Source organism: Perognathus longimembris, chromosome 2 (genome assembly GCF_023159225.1).
Source record: "Perognathus longimembris pacificus isolate PPM17 chromosome 2, ASM2315922v1, whole genome shotgun sequence".
Lineage (NCBI taxonomy): Eukaryota > Metazoa > Chordata > Mammalia > Rodentia > Heteromyidae > Perognathus > Perognathus longimembris.
Genome location: NC_063162.1, coordinates 37,643,527 through 37,671,025, shown reverse-complemented (window position 1 = coordinate 37,671,025; position 27,499 = coordinate 37,643,527). Strand labels below are relative to the sequence as shown.

At 35.2% G+C, this 27,499-nt stretch overlaps 1 long non-coding RNA gene across 1 annotated transcript; it reads left to right on the top strand.

Moving 5' to 3' along the window:
* The first annotated feature begins 93 nt into the window (after positions 1-93).
* On the top strand, positions 94-25,859 carry LOC125346343. The gene is made up of 3 exons (XR_007209907.1): positions 94-330; positions 19,498-19,573; positions 25,516-25,859. It is a non-coding gene; the product is annotated as an uncharacterized LOC125346343 (long non-coding RNA).
* The last annotated feature ends 1,640 nt before the right edge of the window (positions 25,860-27,499 follow it).

Genomic DNA, 27,499 nt, shown 5'->3' with positions numbered 1-27,499 from the left:
ACTACCATCACCACCACCACCACTACGCCCGCCCGCCCTCGCGCGAAGGCGTCCGCGAGCGCCTCCCCCCCTCCCCCCAGCTGCCCTGGCTGCCACGGCCCCCAAGCCACCTCACGCTGGAGGCGTCGGATGAGGGAGCGCGGGGGAACTGAGGGGCGCCGCTTTGGACGTCGAGCGCTCGCCTCACGTTCGGCTAGCCACGATGGCGGCTTGGCGTTGTTTTTTTTTTTGTTTTTGTTTTTTTTTCCTCGCTCGCTTGTTCTTCACGGTCTCAGGCGGAGCCCGAGTGGTTGACACTGATGCGTCGCCAGGGGAGGCGAGGGAGAGCAGGTTGGTTGTTTATCAAGGATTGGAAAAAACAGTGACTCCAGCCCTTTGCTTCGGGCTCTGGAGCCCGCCTGTGGGCTGCCTCGCCTCAGCCCCGCCAGGCCCCGGGGGTCCGCCCGCACCTTGCCGGCTTGGCCCGCATCTTGTGGGCCCGGCCGGCATCTCAAGACCTCAGCCCGCATCTTATTGACAGGAGCTGTAGCTGTGTGAGAAACCAGGGGGCTATGGGAAGAGCGGACGGCTTTAGGGGTGCGTTGTGGCCACTCCTCTGGGAGGGCCAGCGGCAAGGTGACTACTAAAAAGGTGAGGAAATGACAAGTTGTCTTCTAGCCTGCCCAAAAAGGCAGCAGACGTGCTTCTGTGAGACAGCCACGTATCAGCTTGAAGCTTGGCATTCCAGCTTCACTCACTCATTCATTCAACAAACAAGTACAGATGTGCACTCTGGGCCAAGCATTGTTCTGGCCGCTGATGAAGGGGTGTGTGGCAGCACCTGCTCTCTCCCATGTATGTCTAGAAAGAACCTTTAACGACACTACAAAAATGAATGACCTGTGTGTTCTTAAGTTACGCTGAATTTGTATGCCCATTGCACCCAATTGCACTTAGAATTCTACGGAGCACTTAGTGATTGTGCAAATGTCTTTAGAAAAATAAATAAAAATTGACCTCTGTTCCCATTTATTTGTTGCTTTGGAATAGTTTTTAGTCTTATTGCTATCTCGTGATTTAAAAAAAAATAGTGCCCTTTCCCCTTTTGTGGTGTTTGGAATTAATTTATGTTCCTCCTTATTGATTTTCCAATTTCAAACATAAATGTTAGCCAATAAAGAAATAATTTACATATAGATTGCTATATGCTACCCTTTCTAGTCACATCCATTTAGCCGTTACATGACTGTAATGTAGTTAATTGATGCCACATAAAATGGAAGGATCAGCTTTAGGTAAAATAAGCCTGTACAAAACTTGGCACAACTGCAACTTGATAAAAATCTGTGAAAGATAATTAGGTATCATAAAGTGAAACATCCCAATTATGAACTTGGGTGCTAATGAAGCTAGAGCTTTTTGAAGTTTGAAAATTTCAGGTAGGGCTATGCCTAAGGAGAGGATAATTACCTATCAAAAGTTATCGAAAACAGTTGCCAGTATGTTTCCTGTGTTCAAAGCCTAGCTCTCTAGAAGTAGAAATTGACACTATCAGCCCAACCACAGTGAGTTCATCTTTCACAATATACTACAACTTCAAGTCTAAAAGGGGTCTGTGTAAAGGAGGCTAATTATTTACAACTGAGAAATATAACGTGGATATAATTACAGTTATAACTCTTACAAATGTCCTAGTCACATGCTGTGTCCAGGCAATACACTAGGCATGGAAATACAGAGTTTAAATCTACCAGAAGAGGTAAACATTAGAAAAGTAAGTCTATGGGTGTTAAGAAATAGGAAATATAAGAGTGTGAAAGGGGGCTGGGAATATGGCCTAGTGGTAAAGTGCTCGCCTTGTATATATGAAGCCCTGGGTTCAGTTCCTCAGCACCACATATATAGAAAATGGCCAGAAGTGGTGCTGTGGCTCAAATGGCCTTGAGCAAAAAGAAGCCAGGGAGAGTGCTCAGGCCCTGAGTCCAAGCCCCAGGACTGGCACCAGAAAAAAAAAAAAAAGTAAATATGATTCTTAGCTGTTAATAAAGAAATGATTTTTTAAAAAGTGTGGAAGTGCATGCAGAGGTTATAACCTGGTCTGGATTGCCAGGGAAATGCCTAGAATGATTTTGTTTTATGGGAATAAGAAATTTTGGAAAGGCCTAAAGCAGGGAATTAGCATCATAATATATAGATGACAATATCTGTACAGTCAAGAAATGGGTAATATTTGGGAAGATACTAAGACCAATTTAGTCCAAGGAACTGTCTGCTGAGGATTGGGTAATTAAATTTGAAGTCGGTCAGTATAGAATCTTTAAGCAAGTTGTTAAGACCTCAAATGCTGGGATAAAAATGCATACTTATTTATGTTTAATTATACCAAAGCCAGGTCTTATGGACTATGATAGTTTCTATTACATAAAAGCTAAAATATCCCAGTTCACTATAATGATAACTATAGGAAACTAAGGATAGTGGTGGCTGTCAAACAGAAGAAAATTCATTCTCTTACACAGTTCTTCAGAAAACTGTGCAATGGGGATGGATGAACTAGAAGAAGAGAACCAAAAATTCTTTCCTCTTACCTCAAGGAGATGATACTAGGAGTTATAAATTTAGAATATTCACACTATTATGGGAAACTCAAGGACATTTTCTGGATAAGCTGGTCAAGGACCACATTTAAGTAACTTTGAACAGGTCATCCTACTTAGGCAGAGTGAAGATAGAAGATTTTCTTCCTCCCTCCCTCCCTTGGTTCCTTTCTTTTCTTTGTTTATTTTGGCAGTACTGGGGTTTAAACTCTTGTCTTGCACTTGAAAAGCAGATACTCAATTGCTCAAGCCATGACCCCAGTCTAGGAGTTAATATTCCATAATTCTGAAAGTTCCTTTGTACTTAGGAGGTAACTATGTCAAGAGTTAGTGTACTTCCCATGAACCCTTATGTTAAAAGAGCAAGATGATCCTTTAGCAAAGACTTGGGAGTAGCCTTCCAGACCAGGAATATCTGAAGTATCACAGAAGAGATTTGTCAGAGGCCCCAGATCAAACTGACAAAGCACACACTATGACTATGTATGGCCACCAACTTAAGGGTGAAGACCAAAAGGGACTAGGCATATAGAGGGGTTTTGTCCAAGGCCTGATTAGAAGTAGAAGTTAGCATTCAAATCCAATAACTCTGGTCCACTGCTTCATGGTAATAGAAGGTCCTCTACTTTAATCATTGCAGAGACTAGCTAAAATAGAGTATAAGAGGAAAGTTTAATTTTTAGAGCAGAGATCTTTAACCCAACAAAGCTAAAGTTTTCCTAAACGAAAGTTTATATTTTAATTTTTCATGATTAAAATACTAATTGGATTTGTGTTCCTGAATTATACCAAACACATTTTCTCATTCCAGGATTAGACTAAAAATATTTCATATTTTTCATGAGTTTAGATTTCATGATGACAAAATAATTTTTAGATAAAATGAAAATTCTGCCTTTTTTCAATTTATTGAGACCCCACATGCTATTTTCTATAAGTGGTAAACCAAAATCCACATGAACAACTCCAATGTCTTTTCCACTGTGAGCCTAAACATGTTGTTAGAACACTAAAAGAGTCTTTTTCTTCTCTGAAAATAATATACAACAGTACTTCTTCCTCTTTTTGCCCATGTATATTCCAGTATTTGACAGGATACTCCTAGTTTTTTCAGTCAATTCTGAAATCACATTATTTTAAGTCTTTTTATTCCTACATACTTTGGATGGCTGTAGTTTTTTCTAAGAGTTCATAGGTAAATAGCAGCAGATTTGAAAATACACTAAGAAAATGAAGGAAAACAAAGTAGGCCATCATGATCCTACCATCTGCTCTTTGTACCAGATATCCTGTAATGAAAATTAGGAGCATATTAGCTTTTCTGTTAGTGGTACACTCTGCTCACATATGTTGAACTTGTAAACACACACAAGCCTATAGCATTTCACATTTCCTATTTTTCCTGTGATACTATAAATTTTAAGTACACATTTTACTATTTGCACAAAGATACTTTAACATTTGTTGAATTTCAGTACTTTGAGTATGTTTAGTTACACATCAGCTACTTGCTTAGAATTTTTATTAAAGCCAGAGAAATAGGCAACAAAGTTCTGTGATAGGCTACTGCAGAAGCCCATCTTATATGATCCATAGCCCTACGTGCAAGCCAGGTTTTTATGGTTAGGCAGAAGTCAAAGAACAGGAACCAGAATCATAGGTAAAAGCAAACTCAAATGCATAATAAATGAAAGAGTACTTTAAAATTTTGTCTCATAACACTACTATAACCTTTCCTAAGCCCTTATTGTAAGTAGTGGGAAAATTCATAATTGAAAAAGTTAAAAGTAACTCAAACATTCTAAATTATTTGTCTTGATTCAAATCAAGTAGTGTCTGGATTTGTGAAGGCCAAGTTTAATGCAGATGAAAGTATCGTATGAAGTGAAAAGAACCTAACAAAATTAAAATATTGTTTTATTGTGGGATACTAACAGCCTACTAAAAAAGTATTTGATCAATTTTACAATACAAAATTCTGCTGGGCACCAGTGGCTCACTGTTATAATTCTAGCTACTAAGAAAGCTATGATCTGATGATTGTGATTGGAAGCCAGCCCAGGCAGGAAAGTTTGTGAGACTCATATATGTTCAATTAGCCACCAGAAATCCAGAAGTGGAGCTTTGGGTCAAGTGAAGAGCTAGCCTTGGGCATAAAAGCTAAGAGACAGCCTCCAGGCCCTGAGTTCAAGGCCCAATCCCAACACACACACACAGCTGGAAATACTATAGTAACCTTTAAGTTACTAATACCTTCTATATTTAGAATGCCATACTGATTTAATATGTTGAAGTTTTAAATAGGAAGATGATTCAACATCTACAAAACAATGATTATGACACAACACATCTACATAATAAAAGAAAAATCATATGCTTATCTCAGCAGTCACAAGGAAAATATTCAACCATATTTAACATTTTTTGTGGTTAAATGTTGGGGTCCATCTTCCCCCCTAGATGGAAGGGGCCTGAGGCACCTCCCCCAGCTGGGGAATGCAGCCCTTCCATCCTCTCTACATTGGAATCTGGAGAAACCGGTCCGATAAGAGACCCCCGACTTAGCTGGCAGCCAGCCTGGCGCCTACCAGCCCCGCCCTGGTTTGGCGCGCTCAGAGTGACGTAGCCCCTTGGAGGTCAAGTGACCAGCCCCTTGGAGGTCACCTGACAGCTCGTGGCCTATGGGAATCCTGGCCAACCCCCTTTCCCCGGATCATCTACCCTTGTCCCTCTCTCAATAAAGTTAGTTCGCTCTCAGAAGCTGACCCGTGGTCTATGTCCGTGGCTCCCAGAGTAGGATAGCGGTCACATTGCCACGCGGGTCGCGCGCCCGCCAGGACGGAGACACCCCCACGTCTCACCCCGACAAACCTGCAGGCCGAGGGTTGGGGGAGAAGGTGATGCGAGGGTAATAAGAGAGAAAATAAGCATTTGAGCCGGAGCAGAGAAAGCAGTCCCCACAGTTAAAAATAGATATCAAAGAAATATATCTCAACAAATCAAGACCATATATCACAAAACCACAGACAATATCAAACTGAACAGTGAGAAGTTGAGAGCTTTCACTGTAAGACATGACAAGAATGCCCATTACCATCATGTCTTTCACATAGTACTAGATATCTTAGCCAGGACAATTAAGCAAGAAAAATAAATAAAGGACATTCAAAGTGGAAAAGAAGAAGCTTAAGTTGTCTATTTACAAGTGATACGGTCTTTATATACAGAAAGCTAAAGATTTTACCAAATAAAACTCTTAGAACTAACAAATTTGATAAATTTGCACGCTACAAATCAACACAAAAAAATAAGTTGTGCACAATAGTAATGAACAACTCAAAGAAGAAAACCATCTCACTTTCAAATGCAATAAAGGAATAAAATTCTTAGGAATAAATTTTACCAATATAGTAAAAGATCTCTACAGTAAAATAAAAAATATTGAAAGTATAGAAGACACAAATAAATGGAAAATAGCCTTTGTTTATATATTGGAAAGGTATTTAAAAAATGTCCACCAGTGTGATCCAATGCAATCCCATCAAAATTCTAGTGGCTCATACTTGTCATCCTAACTACTTAGAAGACTCAGAAGATCTGAGGATAGAGACTCAAAGCCAGCCTGAATAGAAAAGTCCAACATATTCTATTTCCAATTAACCAGCAATAGGTAGACTAGAGGCATGACTCAAATGATAAGTGCTAGGTCTGAGCGAAAAAGCTGCTGAGTGAGAGAGTGAGGTACTGGTTCAACCTCTTTTTTTTTTTTTTTTTGCCAGTCCTGGGCCTTGGACCCTTCCCTGGCTTCTTCCCACTCAAGGCTAGCACTCTGCCACCTAAGCCACAGCGCCCCTTCTGGCCATTTTCCATATATGTGGTGCTGGGGAATCGAACCGAGAGCTTCATGTGTAGGAGGCAAGCACTCTTGCCTCTAGGCCATATTCCCGGCCCCTGGGTTCAACCTCTTGTCACAGCACAAAAACAAAATTCCAGTGTTTTTCACACAGAAATTAGAAAACAAGTTTCTAAAATTCATATGAAATCACAAAAAATTCCAAAGAGTGAAAGCAATATTGACCAACAAGAAAGCTGAAAGTATCACACTTTCTGATTTCTAGCTTATATTAAAAAACCATAGTGTTCAAAACTCTTATATTGGCATAAAAACAGATGCATGCATAGACAAAGGAAACAGAAAGAGGACTAAGAAATAAACATATATCCAGTTGTCTGATTGTTTACAAAAGTGCCAAGCATACACAATTAGGAAAGGAGAGACTAAAAAAAATGATGATCATCTACAAAGAAAATGGAATGTGAGCTTTTCTTATACACAAAATCAGCTCAAAATAGACCAACAATTTAAACATGAAACTATAAAATTAGAAGAAAATATGGAAGATGACATGGATCTTAGCAATGAATTTTCAATTTGGCACTCAAAATACAGTCAAAATTTCTTCACAGAAAAGGAAGTAACAGTAAAAAGGCATCTTACAGAATGGAAGAAAATATTTATAAATCATTTATCTGGAAAAAGGGCTACTACCCCAAAAGTCACATAAACTCAATAGTAAACTACAAATAGCCCAATTAAAAAGTGAGCAAATAACCTGGTAGACATTTTTTTCCAAAGAAGACATACAAGTTGTCAACAAATAAATGAAATAAGATGTTCCATGTCGCCAATCATCAGGGAAGTAAAACTACCATAAATTAGCATCTCATGTTTTTTAGAATGACAGTTATAAAAACCAAAGATAACAAACTTTGGCAAGAAAATATAAGAATGTAAATTTGTGTGGAGGTTCCTCCAAATGGTAAAAGTAAAACTATTGTGTAAAACAGCAATCCCACTACTGGATATTTACCTTCAACCTTTTAAAAGGAAACACTGTCATTTTTATCAATATGACTTGAGGACATTCTGCTAAGTAAAATAGGCTGGACAATGAAAGATAAATGTTACATGATTCACTTACATGGATTTTTTTTCTAAGGGCAACAGAATTTATATTAGGAACTCAGAAGTAGAGGAAAAAGGGACATTGGTCAAAGTGGCCAAGTCTTGGGCTAAGCATAGGGGCTCAGACCAATAATTGTAGCTACTTGGGATGTGAAGATATGGTGAAGACATAGTTCAAAGGCAGTTCACAAAACCATATCCCAGTGAACAAACTAGCTGTAAATGGTACATGTCTGTAATCCTAACCACTTTGGAGGTAAAGGTAGAAGGCTCACAATCCAAGATCAAACTGGGCCAAAAGTACAAGGCTGTATGTAAGAAATAAAGTACAAAAGGCTGGAGACATGGCTTAAATATTTGAACACTTGATTTCAAGCCCCAGTACCACCATCTCTGTCTCTGTCTGTCTCTCTGTCTGTTTCTCTGTCTCTCTGACTCTGTCTCTGTCTCTGTCTCTGTCTCTGTCTCTCTCTCTTTCTCTCTCTCTCTCACACACACAATTTAAGACTTTAGCTGTGTGATAAATGAGTTTTGGAGATTTAATATAAAGCATGAGGATATAGTTAATATTAATGTATGCTATACTTGAAATTTGCTAAGACTGTAAAGTTTTTGTGTTCTACAGTCTTAGTAAGTGCTAAACAATAAACAATGCTTTTAACTTACAAAAGATAAACATGTGAGGTACTGTCTGTGTTAATTAGTCTAACTTTGGTAATCACAATTTATACTTTTTTTTGGTCAGTTGTGGGGCTTGAAGTCAAGGCCTCAATGTAGTCCCTGAGCCTCATTGTGCTCAAGGCTATTGCTGTACCACTTGAGTCAAAGAACTTCTGTTTTTTGAGTGGTTAATTGGAAATGAGTCTCACAAGGACTTTTCCGTTCAAGTTGGCTTGGTACTGTGATCCTCAGATCTCAGCCTCCTGAGTAGCTAGAATTACAGGTGTGAGCCACTGGTGCCCAGTAATATATCCATATTTTGTATGTATGTATATATACACACATGTGTGTATATTATATAGGAACATATAGATGTTTTTATATTTGTATATGTATCTAAAACATTTGTCAATCATAGTTCATTAGAACTAGATTGTTTTTAAGTTTAAAAAATGAAAGTAAGTGATCTTACCTTTTTTTCCCTGGGAGAAGAAAAAGGTTGAAGTTTCTCACTTGTTCTTATCTTTAACTTTCAGTTATCTCAGTAGAATTTAACTACTCTATCTCTTACATGTGCCTCCTCTTCCCTGTGTCTTACCACAGGATAGTTATCATCCTACTTTTGTGACCTCTAGCATCTTCAATCTTTTTTTCCTGACTCTTCTTTCTTTTCACGTCATCAAATCTCTGATCTTAAAATGATGTTACTTAAACATGCCTTATCCAGTTTCTTAGTATTTATTCTAAATTGTGAACTACTATAAAGGATATCTATAGCATTTATTTACTTCTAAACATTATACAATACAATCACCAATCTATAGAATATGGATGCTTAGATTTCAAATATCACTTAGATTTGGTAAGATTTTATTATCACAAAATATAAAGGTTTTATGATCTACATCTTGTTTGATGTTTTAGCAGTTTGTTTTTGGTATTTGTATTGCTGGATTCTACTATATCTCTTCTTACTTGTGAGTTAATGCTCCTTAACTATAGCATCTCTGCAGCCCTCTTGAGGGTAGGTGTTCTTAAAGTTCAGCCTTTGCCATTAAGTTCTTGTCTGTTTAAAGCTACATCATCTGGGAATTCATTAATTCTCATGAATTTTAATCTCTTTCTTCTTCTTCTTTTTTTTCTTTTTTTGGTTAGTTTTGAGGCTTGAACTCAAGGGTAGTGCTCTACCACTTTGAACCACGGGTCCTCTTCAGAATTTTGAGTGGATAATTGGAGATAAGAGTCGGAAGAGACTTTTCTGCCTGGGTTGGCTTGAACCTTGATCCTCAGATCTCAGCCTCTTTAGTAGCTAGGAGTATGGGCAGAGCCACCAATGCTAGGCTGTTTTAATTTCTTCTTCAAGTTTAGATTCCTGCTTTTATTTTCAGATTCTATTTTAAGTCCCTAAATCTAAACAAAAGCCTTTTCTCTATTTCCACCTGCCCAATAGATAAGTTCATTTACATTTTTTATCATCCTTTCTAATTAATCAGTTTATCCTCAAATTGATTCACTTTTCTAATTTTTTCCATGATACTCAGTGGCAGCAACATCCAATTAGTTACCAATATTTTCAAAACAACATCTTTATTTTCTGATTTAAAATAAAACACCAAAACCATTTCAGTTTTGTAATATTTCATAAATACCTGTGTTTTCCTGAATTAGTAGTAAATACTCTGGTAAATACTCATTATTTTTTTTTTACCAAATTATAGAACTTACCATATTTTTACCTGTTGTTTAATCGATGCTACTACTAAGATCAGTGCATTCTTCTTTAATCAGAAGTTGCTTAATAAATTACAACGACCTCCTATTTATATTAGTTAATGCCAAGCTACCAAGCCTTTTAAGCAGGCATATGCCAATTGCAAAGTAGTTTTATAAGACTAATCTGTGTGTGTTTCATTAGATGAATGGAATGGAGAGTGAAACTTAGGAGATAGAGTTCAGGAAAGAAAGTAAGATTGACTAGGAAAGTATAATTAGGGATAGAAAAGAAAGTGGATATGAGAAGGTATTGTTAAACTATTATGTTTCTGAGATTGTGAAAACAATTACAGAACAGAGAAGTCCTTTACTTTCTTGTAATATAAAATATTATTCACTCTTATAATACTGATATTTATATGCTATTAACACCAATGTTATACAGTACAGCATAATAAAGTAGACAAATAAAAATGTGTATATATTTTCCCAATGCATAAAGCCCAATAGTTATTTTCAAATGATATATAAGTAGACTATCCTTAAGAACTAAAGAAAAATTTTTAGTTGTTGCTGTTCCAAATTTGTGAATAAATAAAGCTAAACAAAACACAGCTCTCAGAATATCCTATCTTGATATAGCCTGTATAGACAGTCAAAATTTGAAAGGTGTTTGTTAGGAGGAAGAAATCATGGGGAAAGAAATAGAGAAGAAACTTCTCTGTAGACAAAAGCACTGTTTTTCTCCTCTTCTCCTCTCTGGTTTTTCCATTTCTGTTGCAGAAAGGTAGTATTGGAATATGCTCATGTGTAGTCATCCTTAAGACTTTGCAAGGGGGCTGGGGATATGGCCTAGTGGCAAGAGTGCTTTCCTCCTAAATATGAAGCCCTGGGTTCAATTCCCCAGCACCACGTATACAGAAAACGGCCAGAAGTGGCGCTGTGGCTCAAGTGGCAGAGTACTAGCCTTGAGCAAAAAGAAGGCAGGGATAGTGTTCAGGCCTTGAGTCCAAGGCCCGGGACTGGCAAAAAACAAAACAAAACAAAATAACAACAACAACAAAAACCACAGAAAAGATCTAAAATAAAAATCTAATATTATAAAAAAATAATTGATAAAAAGACTTTGTAAGGGAATTTTGCTAATAAAATCTGAATGATAAGCAAAGCTGTAAGTATATAGTTACAATTAATTTGTATGACATTTAGGTAGTTTTTGCCTTCACAGATACATCTTTTGAGCTTTGTTTTTTAAAATTTGACTCAAAACCAATTCTCTTCATTTTTTACAATACTTATAAATAACCCTTTTAAGTGCATTCTCCTTGAACACTGTTAAAAGCTGTTCCCCTGAAGTCCTGACTTAGTGTCCCTCACATATAACCATGGAAGTGTCCGAATGAATGAACCTTTCTCAAGGATGGATTTAGCTTAGTAGGGTTACAGTTGTTAAATTTATAATGATGAACACATTTAGTTTCCAACATACTTTTTAAACTCCAACAAATGTCGATGTGATCTCTAAAAGCTTCTCATTTTTCTGAGAATTCTGCGAAATGCTTTCAAAGTGTACTGTAGTATCAATGACACAACTAACATCTGACATACACTTTTTGGTATGATAAGAAGACCAAAAAAACCACATCTTGCCTGAAACTTTCTCTGTAATATTTATGTAACTAAAGCTACCATATCTCAGTTGAAATTAAGTTACTTTTCAGACCCTATCGAAAGTAGGCCTGCCCCAAAATCCATAATGAGAAAAATTGTGTTGTTAGAGTTATATTAAGGCGATTACTCAGTTAATAATACCTGTGTGATGATTCAATACCGTGTATGTGTGTATGTGTGTGTGTGTATGTGTGTGTAGTATGTGGTATATCTTAGAAAGTCAATGAATATTATTTGCCATTATGTTCTCTGTGATGACACAATGACTTTTTTTGGCCTACATTTTGCTCTACCCTTAGTTTTTGCTATTACCTTAAAATGGAAATAAATGGAGTTACTTCTGGTTAACTATTCTTAGCAAGGAGAGATGGTGTCATAAATATTAACTCAGTAGCTATTCATAGAAGGAGCCTAAGAATGGAAATAGTGAAGGTTATATAGACATGATTATCACATCCCATTTGGGGGAAATGTAAAAGAGATTATTGTAGCAATGTATTCAGATACACTGTATGACATTCATAAACATTTCAAATGTTCTCAATATTAGATTTATTTTATCACTGTCTTTCCTTTATAAGAAATTTACCCATAAATTTTAAGCCAAGTTGTATGTCAATGTTCTAACAACTTGAAAATAGTTTCCCCTTGAGATAGCTTCTTTATAATGAGTTTTCTGTATGGGATCAGTGTTACTACTAATTTCCTTACTGAATATGAAGACATTGAAAACAGTTAATTCTTTACATGAAAGACACACCCCAGGTAGATAGATAGATAGATAGATAGGACACGCAGAGTATAAGATCTCATCTTATTTTTTTTCTTCTGACTTCTCCCAAATGCTGCAGCTTTTGTCTCAAAATTTTCTTCCAAATATGCTCTAAAATTTCATGTTTCTATTGAAAATACAGTGTTACAAGCTAAACATATTATAATGAAAGTGTTCTGGTAGCTAAATAGCAGTTCTATAGTATTTGATTGCAAAAAAGGCTTTTGAAAACTATTATCAGTTAATTCACATTCAAAAATGTTTTTTCTTTTTTGTTAGAGTATGGCTTTTTGATGAAGTCTTTAATAATAAGTATTATTCCACACAACAGACTTCTTGAAGCTTTACATTTCTTTTTTGAGGGCAATGTGGGACTGAAGTTTGAATGTGGGACTTTTCACTTGCTGTGCAGGTGTTCTGCAGCTTGAGCAACACCTCCATTCCCTTTTGTTCTAGTTATTTTTGAGGTAGGATTTTGCTTTTTGCCCAGGGTGGCCTGTACTGCAAATCTCCGGATATCTATCTCCAGCATAGCTGTGTTGATAGGCCTATCCCATCACGTCCAGCTATTGACTGAGATCGGGTCTTGTGGACTTAATACCCTAGATGGCCTCAAACCAAGATCCTTCTGATCTCCACCTTGAGAGTAGCTTGGATTTCAATTTGAGCCACTAGCATCTGGCTGGAAGTTTTGTATTTCTAAGCTGAAAAAAATGTCAACAATCTCATTTTTACAAATTAAGGATGGTATTGAAATTAATTTTATATATAGTTATATATATGTAAAACTTCCATAAATGAAATAATTACTAAAAGTTAGTTACATTTTACATAGTCTCTTAGTTACTGTATAGTCTTAAATTGGGTTGTATCATGATGTTTCATAATAAGATTTTATATTTATGAGAAGTGTCCTATAATCACAAAATAACTGTGTATTCTAATATTTTATGAGACAGATCATGAGCTAATCTACTGTGGTGTAGAAGGTGTTGACAGTTCTTGAGAGAACAACAAAGAAATCTTATTCCAGATATTCACAGAGAAAACCTGATAGTCTTGGATGGATTTAGTTAAAGTTGCAATAGTGATAAAGGATATTATTTCTTTGGTTTCTCATGTGATACTTCTCTTATTACAGTGCAGGTCAGTGTCACCTTTAAGTTTTCCTTCTCAAAAAGGAAATGAAATCATGATTCTACTCTTTAGGATATCAGAAAACTGAGAATAAAGAGCCCTTACTTAAATAGCCAAAGAAAGACTAAGTAGACACTAAGCCCACAGAAATGGTACTGCAGGAAAGCTGACTGATAAAGATACAGAATTCAATTTGTAAAATTAAGCTTCAAGGAATAGACTGAGGTCACTTTGTTTATTCTTGATAAACACATTACTTCATTCTCTTGGCCAGGTTTCTGTTCCATATGACCATCACTCCTACTTTATTGGACCAGTCTTTCTTTTTAGATTATTTTGTTTTTTATTTCTTGTTTGATAATATCTGGGAAAGCAGGTAGAGGCAAGAAAAGAAAACAAAACAAAAGAGACAGTAAAGTCAATTGGATATTATAAGCTCTCAGTAGTCACCTTACCTTACATTACCTATTTCTCTTTTAATAATATCTTGTGACTCCAGACAAGAGTGTCTCCCTATTACATATATTGCATATATATACATATACACGTAAGTGTGTGCATATATGCATATATATGTGAAGCCAATGTGTCTGCTGTCACATAAATATACTTTTAAATGTTTTTAGTGTCTTGTTGAAACCTTGGTAGAATTTTCTTTTAAAATATATTTTTGTTATTTCTAAGTAGTTGTACAAAGGAATTACCATTCAATGAATCAGCTTTGTAAGATACCGATCAGGATGACTTTGTTCCACATTTTTATAAAAGGCTGTGAGTGTCCATAATAGTAGATTATACAAATACAAATGAATTTTACTGGTCTTACCTTGCTATGGATGAACAGCAAAATCTATATGGGCCAAAGTCTGTCATTGTATTTTTTTGTTTCTGCACCACCCTCACTTTGTAGGTATAGTTAATTTGAAAATAAGTTTGTGTTTAAAGGCTTTTTTGTCTTTCCTTTTCTATTCCTAAGGCCTCGATGCCTTCATGAAGGTAATACTTTGCAAATGAACACAGAGTATAAATTTGTCAATTTTTTAAAAGTATGTTTTGAGTTATAAGATGATTTGATGTTTTCCGTTTCACTGTAGGACTGTTTCACAGCTGGGGGAAGGTGTGCTACATCATTGGCTTAAAGGGTAGAATTAACTAATGTTAACAGTATTGGTTTGAGTAATGGACTTTAGCAAAGATTTTTTTTGTACTTCCTATTGCAGACACGAAGTGCTAGTATGCAGAGGAATATAAGAATGATTCTGAAAGTGAGTTTACCAATGAAGAAGAAACATTGTCTTTACAAAAATAGTCTGTTCTTTATAATATGGTATGCACTACATACATTTTTTGTTCAAAAAGACACAAACATCGAGTTTTCTGGCATAGAATTATCTAGACATGTGTGTGTTTGTGTGTGTGTGTTTGTGTGGTATGTGTGTAGTTGTTCATTTGATTTCACATTGCTCTTTCATTTTACATTTGTTTCATAATGGTTCCCACTGATGCTGAAAATTTGAGTAGTAATCACATGCTTTGGATTACTTATTTAGAGAAGCAAGGTAAAGAAGAATATTGACCTTTTTGTCAAGGTATTTGTTAATATAGCTGGTCACTGGAGGCTTATGCCTGTATGTCTGGCTACTTGAGAGGTAGAGAGTGTGAAGATTGCCATTTAAGGCCTGCCCAGACAGAAACAATGTGTGAGACCTACAGAAAACAAGATTTAAAACAATTTATGGCTGGAGGTATGGATTAACTCTTAAGAATGCCAGCCTAGCCAGTGCAAGGCCTTGAGTTCAAACACCAATACTACAACCAAAAAATGGTATTTGTAAATATTAATTTTTCATATTTTACATACAAGAGGAGGGTTTAGAATAAGGTAAAACATAACAAAAGCTGTAGGAGAGGAGAAATCATTTGTAAGCACAAACAAGGCGGAAATTATTTTCAGCTCATGGAAATCTGTGTGAATAAGACACTTGCCCTGAGCACTGTATGTACAATAAACCAGAGTACTATCAGGTTGCTTCTCCAGGCCCTACTTGAATGCCGCTGAGTCAACCTTTTATTTCTGTAGTGAGATACACAAAAGAAATCATCTTACTCCTAAAATCACTTTTCTTTTTTTCTGTAGATTTATCAAAGAAAGGTTGTTTTCTTTTAATGATCAGACAGTAGGAGTGTATTACATGCAATGTCATTTAACAGTAATGAATATAAGACCAGGAAAATAAATAGCTTTCATTTCATGCATGTAACAAATGTATATATGATCAAATAAATCCATATTATTTATTTTAATGATAAATATTGTCTTTAACCTTTCACGTAAATATAAGAATTGGTCTAATTTAGCAGTGCTCTTGCTTGAAAAATCTGAGCTTCTGAATCTTAATTTCATGCTGGTTAGTATTGAGTATTTATCATAACAAATTTTAGTTTTTAAATTAGGTCTAGATGATGTGGCTCATAGTGAAGTGCTTGACTAGAGTACATAGTTCCTGTATCCAATCCCTAACATTGCAACACACACACATACCCATACCCATACCCATACCCATACCCATACCCATATATATATACATATATAATACATATATACATATACATACATACACATATATGAATATCATTAAAGTTATACTGATACTGTTTCTTTTATATATATTCTATGACTATTACATTGAAAATATTTGAGGCCATTTGTTCTGTAGGTATAAGAATTAAAACTTTCCCTAGAAAAATCATTTTATACTTTCCTTGTCCTCTGAGTAAAGAAAAATACTAATACCTTATCATTTCCAACTCTTTTTTTCTTGAGTTGTAAGTTTTTTATTGTATTGTATGCTTTTTACTTTTTACAACATACTTTATTATTATTATTAAGATGTTTTAAGATGTTATACAAAGGCGTTACCATTCCATAAGTCAGTTAATGAGTACAAACCTTTTTGGACAATGCACATCATGTAAAATGCCTTAGAGGATTAGAATATAGAATGGATACTCTCAGTTATATAGCCCCAATACTATCAAAATAGTTTCAAAATTCATCTTAAATCATAACATTTTAGAGTACTACATAGTCATTTATAATAGTTTCAGTTTAGTTTGAGTTATCATAATATGCCCCATGTCTAATGATTATTTGGCAGTTACAAGTCGTATAATCACATAAAACCAAAAAATTAAGAATACCATCAAAATAAAACATATTTCTCTGAGATGTTTCTAAGCCCACAGATACTCGACTGACAGTCTCAATATCTTAACATTTTTCATCAGAAGAATTTCTTTTGTCTGATCACTTACTGGCCATAAAAGAAATACTAATCAAAACAACATTACTTCACCCAGTAACAATGTCCATTATCAGGAAAACTAACAATATCACTTCCAACTCTTACCAGAATCATTTAGCTTCTTAAAGTATGACTTGGTGGTAAACTTTTTTTCTTTTGGATAGTGACAGTGATATGAGACTAAGGATTTGGAGGAAGGCTAGAAAGATTTGCTTTTCCTGTATCTCCATCTTCATCACTATCAGGGTGTTATGGTACAATCTTACTTCTCTTTGAAATAGAATTTTATTTTTTTTTATGAAGCAAAGACATACTGATATTAAAATTCTTTGAGGGGTAAAAGAAACTCCCCATATAATCCATAATTTTAATTAACCTAGTTTACATCTTCAGCTGTCTACAGACAGAATTCAGTTACTTGATGCTGCCTCAGGATTAGCTAAAACAAATTTATGAAAAATATAAAATGAATGAGATTTAAAATACTCTTAAAATAGCAAATTGGGATCTTTAGACTCATAAGTAATTTCTTTGATGATATTTACTTAATTACAACCTTACTGTACCTGTTGAAGAAATGATGAGCCATCTATCTTTAGAACAATTAATTTTAGGCTATTTGCATACATGGTGGGTTACTAAGGAAAACAAAACTTCATCCTGATCACTGTGCCTGTGTTATTTTCTTTGATGTAAACTAAAAAACTGCAACTTGATTATATAATCACTTATAATTTTATATCCAAAGGAAAAGCATTAGATTAAAAGTTTTGACATGCATAGAGTGGTGTTCTGGTAAACAGACTTGCCAGTTTTTGTGGTATAAATATTCCCAGTGACTAGTTTCAAGCCACTAGTGGTTTAACAACTGGTACAAAAAATTTCCTGAGAATTTACTCCTCAGCCCTCAAGCACAATTAAATGACTGAGTCTGTGACTTACTTAGTCTCAAACATGATAAATGCAGTCGATTAATTACATTAACGTCTCAGTTCTTTATACCTCATCCATATACATCCATCTCCTGTGCTTATAACCTTGTACTGTCTTCCCACTGATTTTCTGGATCCAGCCAAGTAACTTCTTTTTGCCAGTGGGATACTAGCATACATGGCACAAGTGGAAGACTAAAAAGTCTTCTGTATTTTTACTGTATCTCTTGAACTTCTGCCATTGCTTCAGCATATCTGGAAAAGCTGAGCCAAATTGCTCCTGTCATTACAATTAATACCTTCCTAAATCAGTTGACAGTCAAACCATCCAAAAACATTGCAATCAGTCAGAATCAGCAAATCTGCCTGTCTGATCTACTGTTCAGTGCAGGTGATGCACAAATCTAGACAGAGTTAGCCAAGACAAGCCCAAGTACAATGAGACTCAAAGACATGTAGGTATCACATTGTTAAAATTATTATTCATTGAAGTTTTGTGGTTGTTTTTTGTATGTGTTGTTTTTGTCAGTAGATAACTGATACAATAATATTATTTGACAAGTGTTAGCTAGAAGAGAATTTAAACAAAAGGCAATGTAGTTTATGAGTCATGTTGGAGCCTGAGTTTGAACCTAAGATCTAACTTATAAAAGGAGAACCCTGAGAAATTGATTTAATTTTTGTGTGCTTATATTTTTCATTTTAAAATTCTACATGACTAAACTTACAGAGTTATGAAGCAGTTTAAGTATATATTCATAGCAGTGATTTAAGAACACAGATCTGGAATCAGACTCCCTAATATTGATTTGCAGCTGACCATTTTAGTATTTGAAAGCATTTTTAAGTATGTATTTTGTACTTTATGCCATATATTGTAGGAATCATCTCTACCTGAATTGGATAAATAAAATATAGCACTTAGCATACTATAGGGACCCATTAAATGGTAAATATTTTACATGCCACTGCTATTTGTTTATTGAGGGAAAACAAACTTGTTATCCTGATAAAATTATTTTTAGGGCTGGGGATATGGCCTAGTGGCAAGGGTGCTTGCCTCATATACATTAGGTCCTAGGTTCAATTCCCTAGCACTACATATACAGAAAATGGCCAGAAGTGGCGCTGTGGCTCAAGTGGCAGAGTGCTAGCCTTGAGCAAAAAGAAGCCAGGGACAGTGCTAAGGCCTAGGACTGGCAAAAAAAAAAAATATATATATATATATATACATATATATATACATATATATGTATATATATATATATATATATTTAAAACTAATGGAGATTTATTTGGGAGAGGATCAGAGTTCCCAGGGAAGGATAAGGCAATATTTATAAGTGATCACTTAATCTCTAGAAAATGTGCCCATTCGATCATTCTAAAAAACATTAATTTTAACTTGAAAGCTATTAATATGTTTGGGACATCAATGTAAGGTGCCAGGAGGGATTGAACATTTCTCTCTTCCTATCCAGCATTGTCATACAAATTAACTCCTCAGTTAGAGTATAAACTGAATAAGGTGAAGAATGTCTCCCAATGCCTTGGTTTATGTGTCAGGGAAAGGATTTGAGATAATATGAAAAAAAGTCAGTCACAAAGAATAAAGGCCCAAGAAGATAAAAACTAATCAAATGCAGTGCCGAGAGAGTCACATATTATGGAAGCCACCACAAAGTAGAAAGAGCAGTAGAAATTCAGTGTAATTAACTATGAATCTCTGCACTCTGTGGATGACTCGGCATTCTTCCTTTCACAGACCTCCAAGAGACTGAGCGAGAACTATGGACCATGATAGGTGTATGAATTCCAGTTGACACTTCTTGGAGGAAGATGTGAGTAACAATTCAGCTCATTACTTAATATCAGGCCTGAGAAACATTACAATTTTACTTTACTACCTCATGAAATGCAAAGCCATCTAAACATTTTTCTGGTATACAGCCAGCTCATTTTTGCTCACAAAAGCCAAATGTTAAATTTTCAGGAAATGTGTAAGCTGGTTTGTAAACACAGCCATTGCTAAACCTTAAATTATGTAACATATGACTAAATAATTTATATGTAAACTTGGCTTGTAAGTACTCATAAGGCATTGTTCCTGAATTATTTTACTTCTGTGTTTGTGAGATTACCTACATCTATTTTATCTCTGTGAAGAAAACATAATACTATGACATTACCCATCTCTTCCAAATTCTATGTACAATGACTTTAATATAACAGCTTGAAATTGGCCATAGTAGAAAATTGGTTAGTCACTGCTGCCAATCAGAGATCCCGCTCTCAATCAAGGTTTTATCACCATACTTCTTCAAAGGTAATAAACCATAGCTTCACCCTGCTGCAAATCCTATGCCCTACAACTATCACTTGAACTGCCATTTGTAGAACCTCAGATATATATTTGAAATATGACTTATCCTAGTAACTCAGGAGGGTGAATTCTGATGGTTGTGTTTGGAAGCCAGCCTGGGCAGGAATGTCTATGAGATTCTTATCTCCAATTAACCAGTACAAAGCCAGAAGTGGAGGTGTGAGTCAAACTGTAGAGCACCAACCAGCCTTATACAAAAAAGGCAAACAAGAACGCAGGCACTGTACTGGTGTGCACATGTGCATGTGCATGTGCGTGCGCACACACACACATACACGAGATTTAACAGTAGTTAGGCTTATTAGACATACAAACTGCTTTCAAGCCAAACTTGGGTCTCTTAGATTATTAAATTGCCCCTTTTAAAATTTTTTTCTTATTTATTGTCAAAGTGATGTGCAGAGAGGTTACAAGAGGTTACAGTTTCATACATTAGGCATTGGATACATTTCTTTTTTTTTTTTTTTTTTTTTTTTGCCAGTCTTGGGGCTTTGTCTCAGGGCCTGAGCACTGTCCCTGGCTTCTTTTTGCTCAAGGCTTGTGCTCTGCCACTTGAGCCACAGCGCCACTTCTGGCCATTTTCTATATATGTGGTGCTGGGGAATCGAACCCAGGGCTTCATGTATACGAGGCAAGCACCCAGCCCCTGGATACATTTCTTGTACTGTTTGTTACCTCCTCCCTCATTCTTACCTCCCCCCTACCCTTTCTCTCTCCCCCCATGAGTTGTTCATTTGGTTTACACCAAACACTTTTGCAAGTATTGCTTTTGTATTCGTTTGTCTTTTTATCCTGTGTCTCTCGATTTTGGTATTCCCTTTCGCTTTCCTAGTTCTAATACCAGTATATACAGTTTCCAATTTACTGTCAAATCCAGTTACTTTTGGTTACTAATCAAATTTTTCTCAACTATTTTCTTGTGCATCTTCATTACAACCTATGTGCAGGAAACCACTCTGAGAAAGAGATAGTAAGGATGAGAAATCTTCCTGAAAATCAGTGGAAAGATGAAACTTAGCAAGTGAAAGGGTCTAAGTCAGAAACCAATGGAAGAAGTGTTAATATAGCCAGTTGGCCAAGGACACAGGTTCTGAAGTCAGACTGACAGAATCTTCTCTGGCAATTGCTAGAATGTAACTTTAAACATGATTTAACCTGTCTGTGCCTTAGTTTTCACCTCTGTAGTATAGGAAAAAAATTGGACCCATTTCATACAGTTGCTGTGGAACAAATAAGTTAATGGATGTATAATATATGGAAAATTACATGGCACATTGTATGTATTATATAAATATTTCTACTTATTCCCTCTGTATATAACAAGATAAGGGTTTCTGCTCCCATCAGAAGAAAACAAAACGAAAAACTAGACAAGTGTGTTCTTCATTTATTATACTTTTATTTGAGACTTTAATAATATCTAAATAGTTTGTATAACTACTCTACTGAAAACTTTTAAACTTTGAGATGAGTCCAGTTATTTAAAATTTTTAAATTATGTATATATTACATATGCTGTTACAGTTGAGAAAACTTGCTAGACACAATAAAATAAGAGATTTGTACTATGTATAAATTGTTCAGTGACCTCCTTGTATCATTAAGAGAGCTAGATATCTGACATTCTGTGTGCCTAGGTGATCATGTGGCCATATGGAAATGGAGCTCTTGGAATAACCTACTTGGGACTAAAAACTGAAAGAACATATTGGACTTGTTCTAATTGTGAAGCACTAGTATTTTAAAATGTGATTAAAGATCTGCTAATCTTTATCTAATAATTATTGTAGAATTAAATATGTATGATCCCAAAGGAAATGGCCTTATTTTTAAACATGTATCTATTATCTACAGTCTCAGAAGTAATTATGGTTAATAATAATTTGATTTAAGCTTTTAGATGTAACCAAAGTTTAAAAATATGAAAATCTATATAAAGCCAACTACAGTTTAACGGTGTTTTATGGAATACTAACCACAATGGATTATACTGTTTCCTTTCAGTCTAGGTTAGAGAGAAACTCATTGGCTTCCTCGATAATCTGTTTTAAATTATATTCTTCTATAGATTATTAATATATCTTGAGTGTATATAGCTTCTTAGCTGGTATGTTCCATCTGACCAAGTCTATATATAAAAATACTAGTCTAATTCATTATATTGCTACTGTTTTAAAATAATGATGCCAGAGTTTTTCATTCTAACACCAACTATCAACTTTTTATACTAAGGTGCAAAATTACTTTGAATAATAAAATCGTGCATTTAGTTTGGGACTGGATGTATGAACAGCCAGTATGGAGTATTAGAGTGCAGGAGTATGTAACTGACTTAGGAAAAGTTAGTAATACCATTTATTTGACATCTCTTATAAGAGACATTTGGCAAACAAAATTAAGCAAATTGTTTAATATGTCTCATCTCTTGAATTGTTTTACTTTTTCCTTGTCCCCCATCAAGTAGTGGTTTCAGGGTAAGAAGAAAAATTTTTATATACAAATGTATTATAGGAGTATGACAAAGTCCTGAAAACCCAATGATTTATTTATCAGTTCAGTGTTATCATGAGAATGTGTTTCTCTTAGGCCATTGAATAGACTTCTTGTGAATCAAAACTAAACGTGGAGTTTCAAAGGGCAGCCCTCCCTGGTATGTAGCACAAATGGTGTGGTAGAGGTCTTAGAGTAGCTTTAGACTATTTTCATTGCCTTTTGAATGACAGAAAATTCTAGTATCAGCGACTGTTGATTCCCTATGGATAACACATTACAGAAACATGTAGGTTAGGAGTAGGAACAATCTTGCACTTCTCTTTTTAGCATCTTCTTTTTTCCTTTCTTTACACATTTCTTTTCTTTTCACTTCTTTTCATTTTTTGTTTTTCTTCTGACTGCCATTATGTCCTACCATCATCTCAAAGGATTTATGTACATATATAGTTCAGGCAATTTAGCCATATAAAAATAGTCTTTGAAATGCCTGCCCTGTAAACATAGAGCTCCCATATGACTCAGCAGCCCCACTTTTGGGTATCTATCCAAAAGACCATAAACAAAATCACACTAAAGCCACCAGCACAACAATGTTCATCGCAGCACAATTTGTCATAGCTAGAATCTGGAACCAACCCAGATGCCCCTCAGTAGACGAATGAACCAGGAAAGTGTGGTATATATACACAATGGAATTTTATGCCTCTATCAGAAAGAATGACATTGCCCCATTTGTAAGGAAATGGAAGGACTTGGAAAAAATTACACTAAGTGAAGTGAGCCAGACCCAAAGAAACATGGACTCTATGGTCTCTCTTATTGGGAATAATTATCACAGGTTTAGGCAAGTCACAGCAGAGGATCACAAGAGCCCAATAGCTATACCCTTATGATCACATAAGATGATGTTAAGTGAAATGAACTCCATGTTATGGAAACGATTGTTATGTTGTAACTACTTTCAACGTGCTATGTGTAACTGTAGCTTCTATTATTGATGATCTTCTTGTATCCCCTTCCTGTGGTTGTACCTACACTATCTCTGTATCTTATCTGAGTATATTGGAAACTGTGTATACTGGTATTAGAACTAGGAAACTGAAAGGGAATACCGAAATCGAGAGACACAGGGTAAAAAGACAAACGACTACAAAAGCAATACTTGCAGAACTGTTTGGTGTAAGTGAACTGAACACCTCCGGGGGGGAGAGAGGGGGGCATGAGGGACAAGGTAACAAACAGTACAAGAAATGTATCCAATGCCTAACCTATGAAACTGTAACCTCTCTGTACATCAGTTTGATAATAAAAATTTTAAAAACAGAAATGCCTGCCCTGTCATATCAGACTGTATTTTTTTTCCTGATTAGGAATCATTGGTGGCTTTTGATACCACAGTTTAGTTTGTGTCTCATAGACATTGAATGATAGAAGTCTAGTATGCTAGCTGTTACTATTATGGATACAGACTACAGTCACTGGAATATTACAAACAACAACAACAGAATATTAAACCACATTAAACATTGATTCTTATTCATCATTTATTATGACCAGGAATAGCATAATAACTGAAATAATTAGTGTATTTACAGAATGAAATGAGGGCCTAGTGGAAAATCATAAAGCGTGTCAGCAATTCTGCTTTGAAAAAAAGAAATATACCCATATATATTTGGGAAATTGATTTTAGATACCTTTACTTAGTAATTATAAACCCTCTATACATCACATTTCCAATAAAATAAAATTATCAATAAAGAAAGCAGGCCAGTTTAAAATTTATATATGGGGTTATAGGCTAACTAATATCATACATAAAGTTATTTTAAAAATTAAATAAAAATGTAAAACTATAAACTTTCTGAAAAATAAACCAAGAGAAGATTCTATGTATTTCAATATTAGTCAAGATCTCTTCAACAAGATACTAAACCCATGATTAATGGAAACTGAGTTTCAGTACAATTAAAAACTGCTTTTCAAAAGTTGCTATTGGGAAATGAAAGCCACAAATGCATATTCATGATAAAGGACCTGTATAAAAGTATATACATAACTCTAAAATGAAGTACTAAGGATGAAAACAACTCAATAAAGATAATAGATAATAAATAATAACATGCTCAGCAGTTATAGTCATTGTATTCAATGTACATTATGTAAAAATTGAATTACATAACTTGAGGATAGGGATAGGAGGAGGAAAATGAGGAAAGACACTAGAAGAGGTGACCTTGATCAAGAAGCATTGTACTCCTAACCTAACTTATAGAATTTTATCCTTATTATAAAACTACTTAATAATAGAATTTTAAAATATGCTCTGCATTATTAATTGTCAAGCAAGTGTAAATTCAAAACACAATGTGTTATCCCTACCTACCTAGTAGAATGGCTAAAATTAAGTACTAAATTTACCAAATTATAGCTGGCAGGCATATTTCTATACTCAAATTGATAAGTGTTGTAATTGTATATTGATATATTAGAATTTGTAAATCAATGGAATTGTAAAATGACAACTACCATTTGATAAGCAATTGGGCAATTTTTGTGGTGTATATGTGTGTGTGTGTGTGTGTGTGTGTGTGTGTTGTGAAGTCCACTATGAATCATATTATCCAGACACTTTACTCCCATTTACCAAAGTGGGAACAAAATATGTAAAGACTTGTAATAAATGTTCACAGTAGCATTGTTTTTATTAGCTCAAAATAAAAGCAGCTCAAAATCTTCCTCAACAGAAGATGGGAGGGCAGGGGAGGAGTGGACAAACTGTAATGTATCTGTACAATGGGCTCAGCAATTGGAGGAATGAACATAAGAAAATCTCAAAATAATTACATATAATGCACAAGTGTACTGATTTTATATAATGTATTTATGTTACAAATGAATCCACAGGGACAGAATGAATATTTGTGATTGCCTGGGGATGAGTAACAGTAAGAAGACATTTCTATCTACAATAAAGAAGGAAACATTACAAAGAAGTACCTGGAAACTACCTTGAGTCATAGATGTGTTTATTAATTTCACTAAGTTGATGGTTTTATGGTGGTACATTATTATATGTCAAGGTATATGAAATTGTGTATCAAATACATACTTAGTGTGTTTGTTGACTGTACTCCACAAAAGTAAAAGTTTTGCATTTCTATCTTGCCAAATATTGTTATTTTAAATTAGAAACTTTGTAGAAGGTAAACTGACTAGTTAAGTGAACACAAGTTACAGGGCATAGATTTATTTATTAGGGCTTAAATTTATTTTTATATGTAATGTATACGAGGCAAGCTCTCTTGCCACTAGGCCATATCCCCAGCCCAAAAATCACTTTTTTTTTTTTTGCCAGTCCTGGGACTTGGACTCAGGGCCTGAGCACTGTCCCTGGCTTCTTTTTGCTCAAGGCTAGCACTCTGCCACTTGAGCCGCAACGCCACTTCTGGCCATTTTCTGTATATGTGGTGCTGGGGAATCGAACCGAGGACTTCATGTATATGAGGCAAGCGCTCTTGCCACTAGGCCATACCCCAGCCCCTTTATATGTAATGTAGAAAACAAAAATAGTGATAAACAAGGTCTCTGAATAGTTTATTTCTGTAGAATAATTTTTGTTTCATAAAAGCTTATGTTATTTTTGATTACCAAACAGAAATGTTGACCACAAAGCAATTTGGTAATTTTTGTCAGACTATATAAGATATTTTGGCTTATTGCCAGTTCTGTAGTGCACAGTTTTGATGAAATAAATTAAAATGTTATCTAAACTAATAGTATGCTTAAATTTGCATTCCAGTTCTTAACAAGTTTACAACTATAATGTAGACCTCTGGACACCTGGAAAGATATCAATAAACTTAACTTAGCAAATGTGATTATAGTGAAACAAATGGGGCTGGGCCATGACTGTCGGACTTAGATTCAATCATTGAATACAGGGACCTATTACTGTGATATTATTAGAAACTCAATCTAGAGAAATTAATTTTACTTTATTACAAGGAGAGGCTTAAGTCCCAATGGAGAAAGCTGAATGTGTATATTTACATTTAACTAATGAGGAAACTGCAGACTCAAGCTGCCTTATTCTTATTTGTAGTCAGCTTTAAAAACATCCTTTTCTCATTTGTACCCTTGAACATTCCAAGTTCTTTATTGTGGTATATAAAACTAAGGGGGAAATTGCTAAAAGTGCATTTACAAATTTGCCATTATGATTTGTCAAAGCAATTCAGTGTAACACACTGCCAACTAGTTCCAAATCTCTGTTGAATTGGCAACAATATATAACCTGAAGAAAGAGAATTTACTGAAGATATTAAGCTCTTTTCACTTAATTATAAAATCATTTACTTTTAAGTTCAGATTATATACTAAAAATAACCATATCCATGTTGTATACTTTCTACCATTTAAATTTATTTCTCACAAAATCACTAGTTTGTATTGTGCATTTATATTTTACACAGAAGAAAGCTAGCATTGAAAAGGTCAGTACTGAGGTTTGTTCTGAGTGACATTGAGTCAATGAGTCAAATAAGTTCAGCTCTCTGGACTTACAGCCATGTATGGGCTTTTTTCCCATCATTCTCCATTTCCTCTTATTTTCTACCTTTAATACCTTAGGATGATCAAAAAGAAATACACAAATGAATACCCATCAAAGGTATTCTTGAGGGCCTGGGGATATGGCCTAGTGGCAAGAGTGCTTGCCTCGTATACATGAGGCCCTGGGTTCGATTCCCCAGCACCACATATACAGAAAATGGCCAGAAGTGGTGCTGTGGCTCAAGTGGCAGAGTGCTAGCTTTGAGCAAAAAGAAGCCAGGGACAGTGCTCAGACCCTGAGTCCAAGGCCCAGGACTGGCAAAAAAAAAAACAAAAC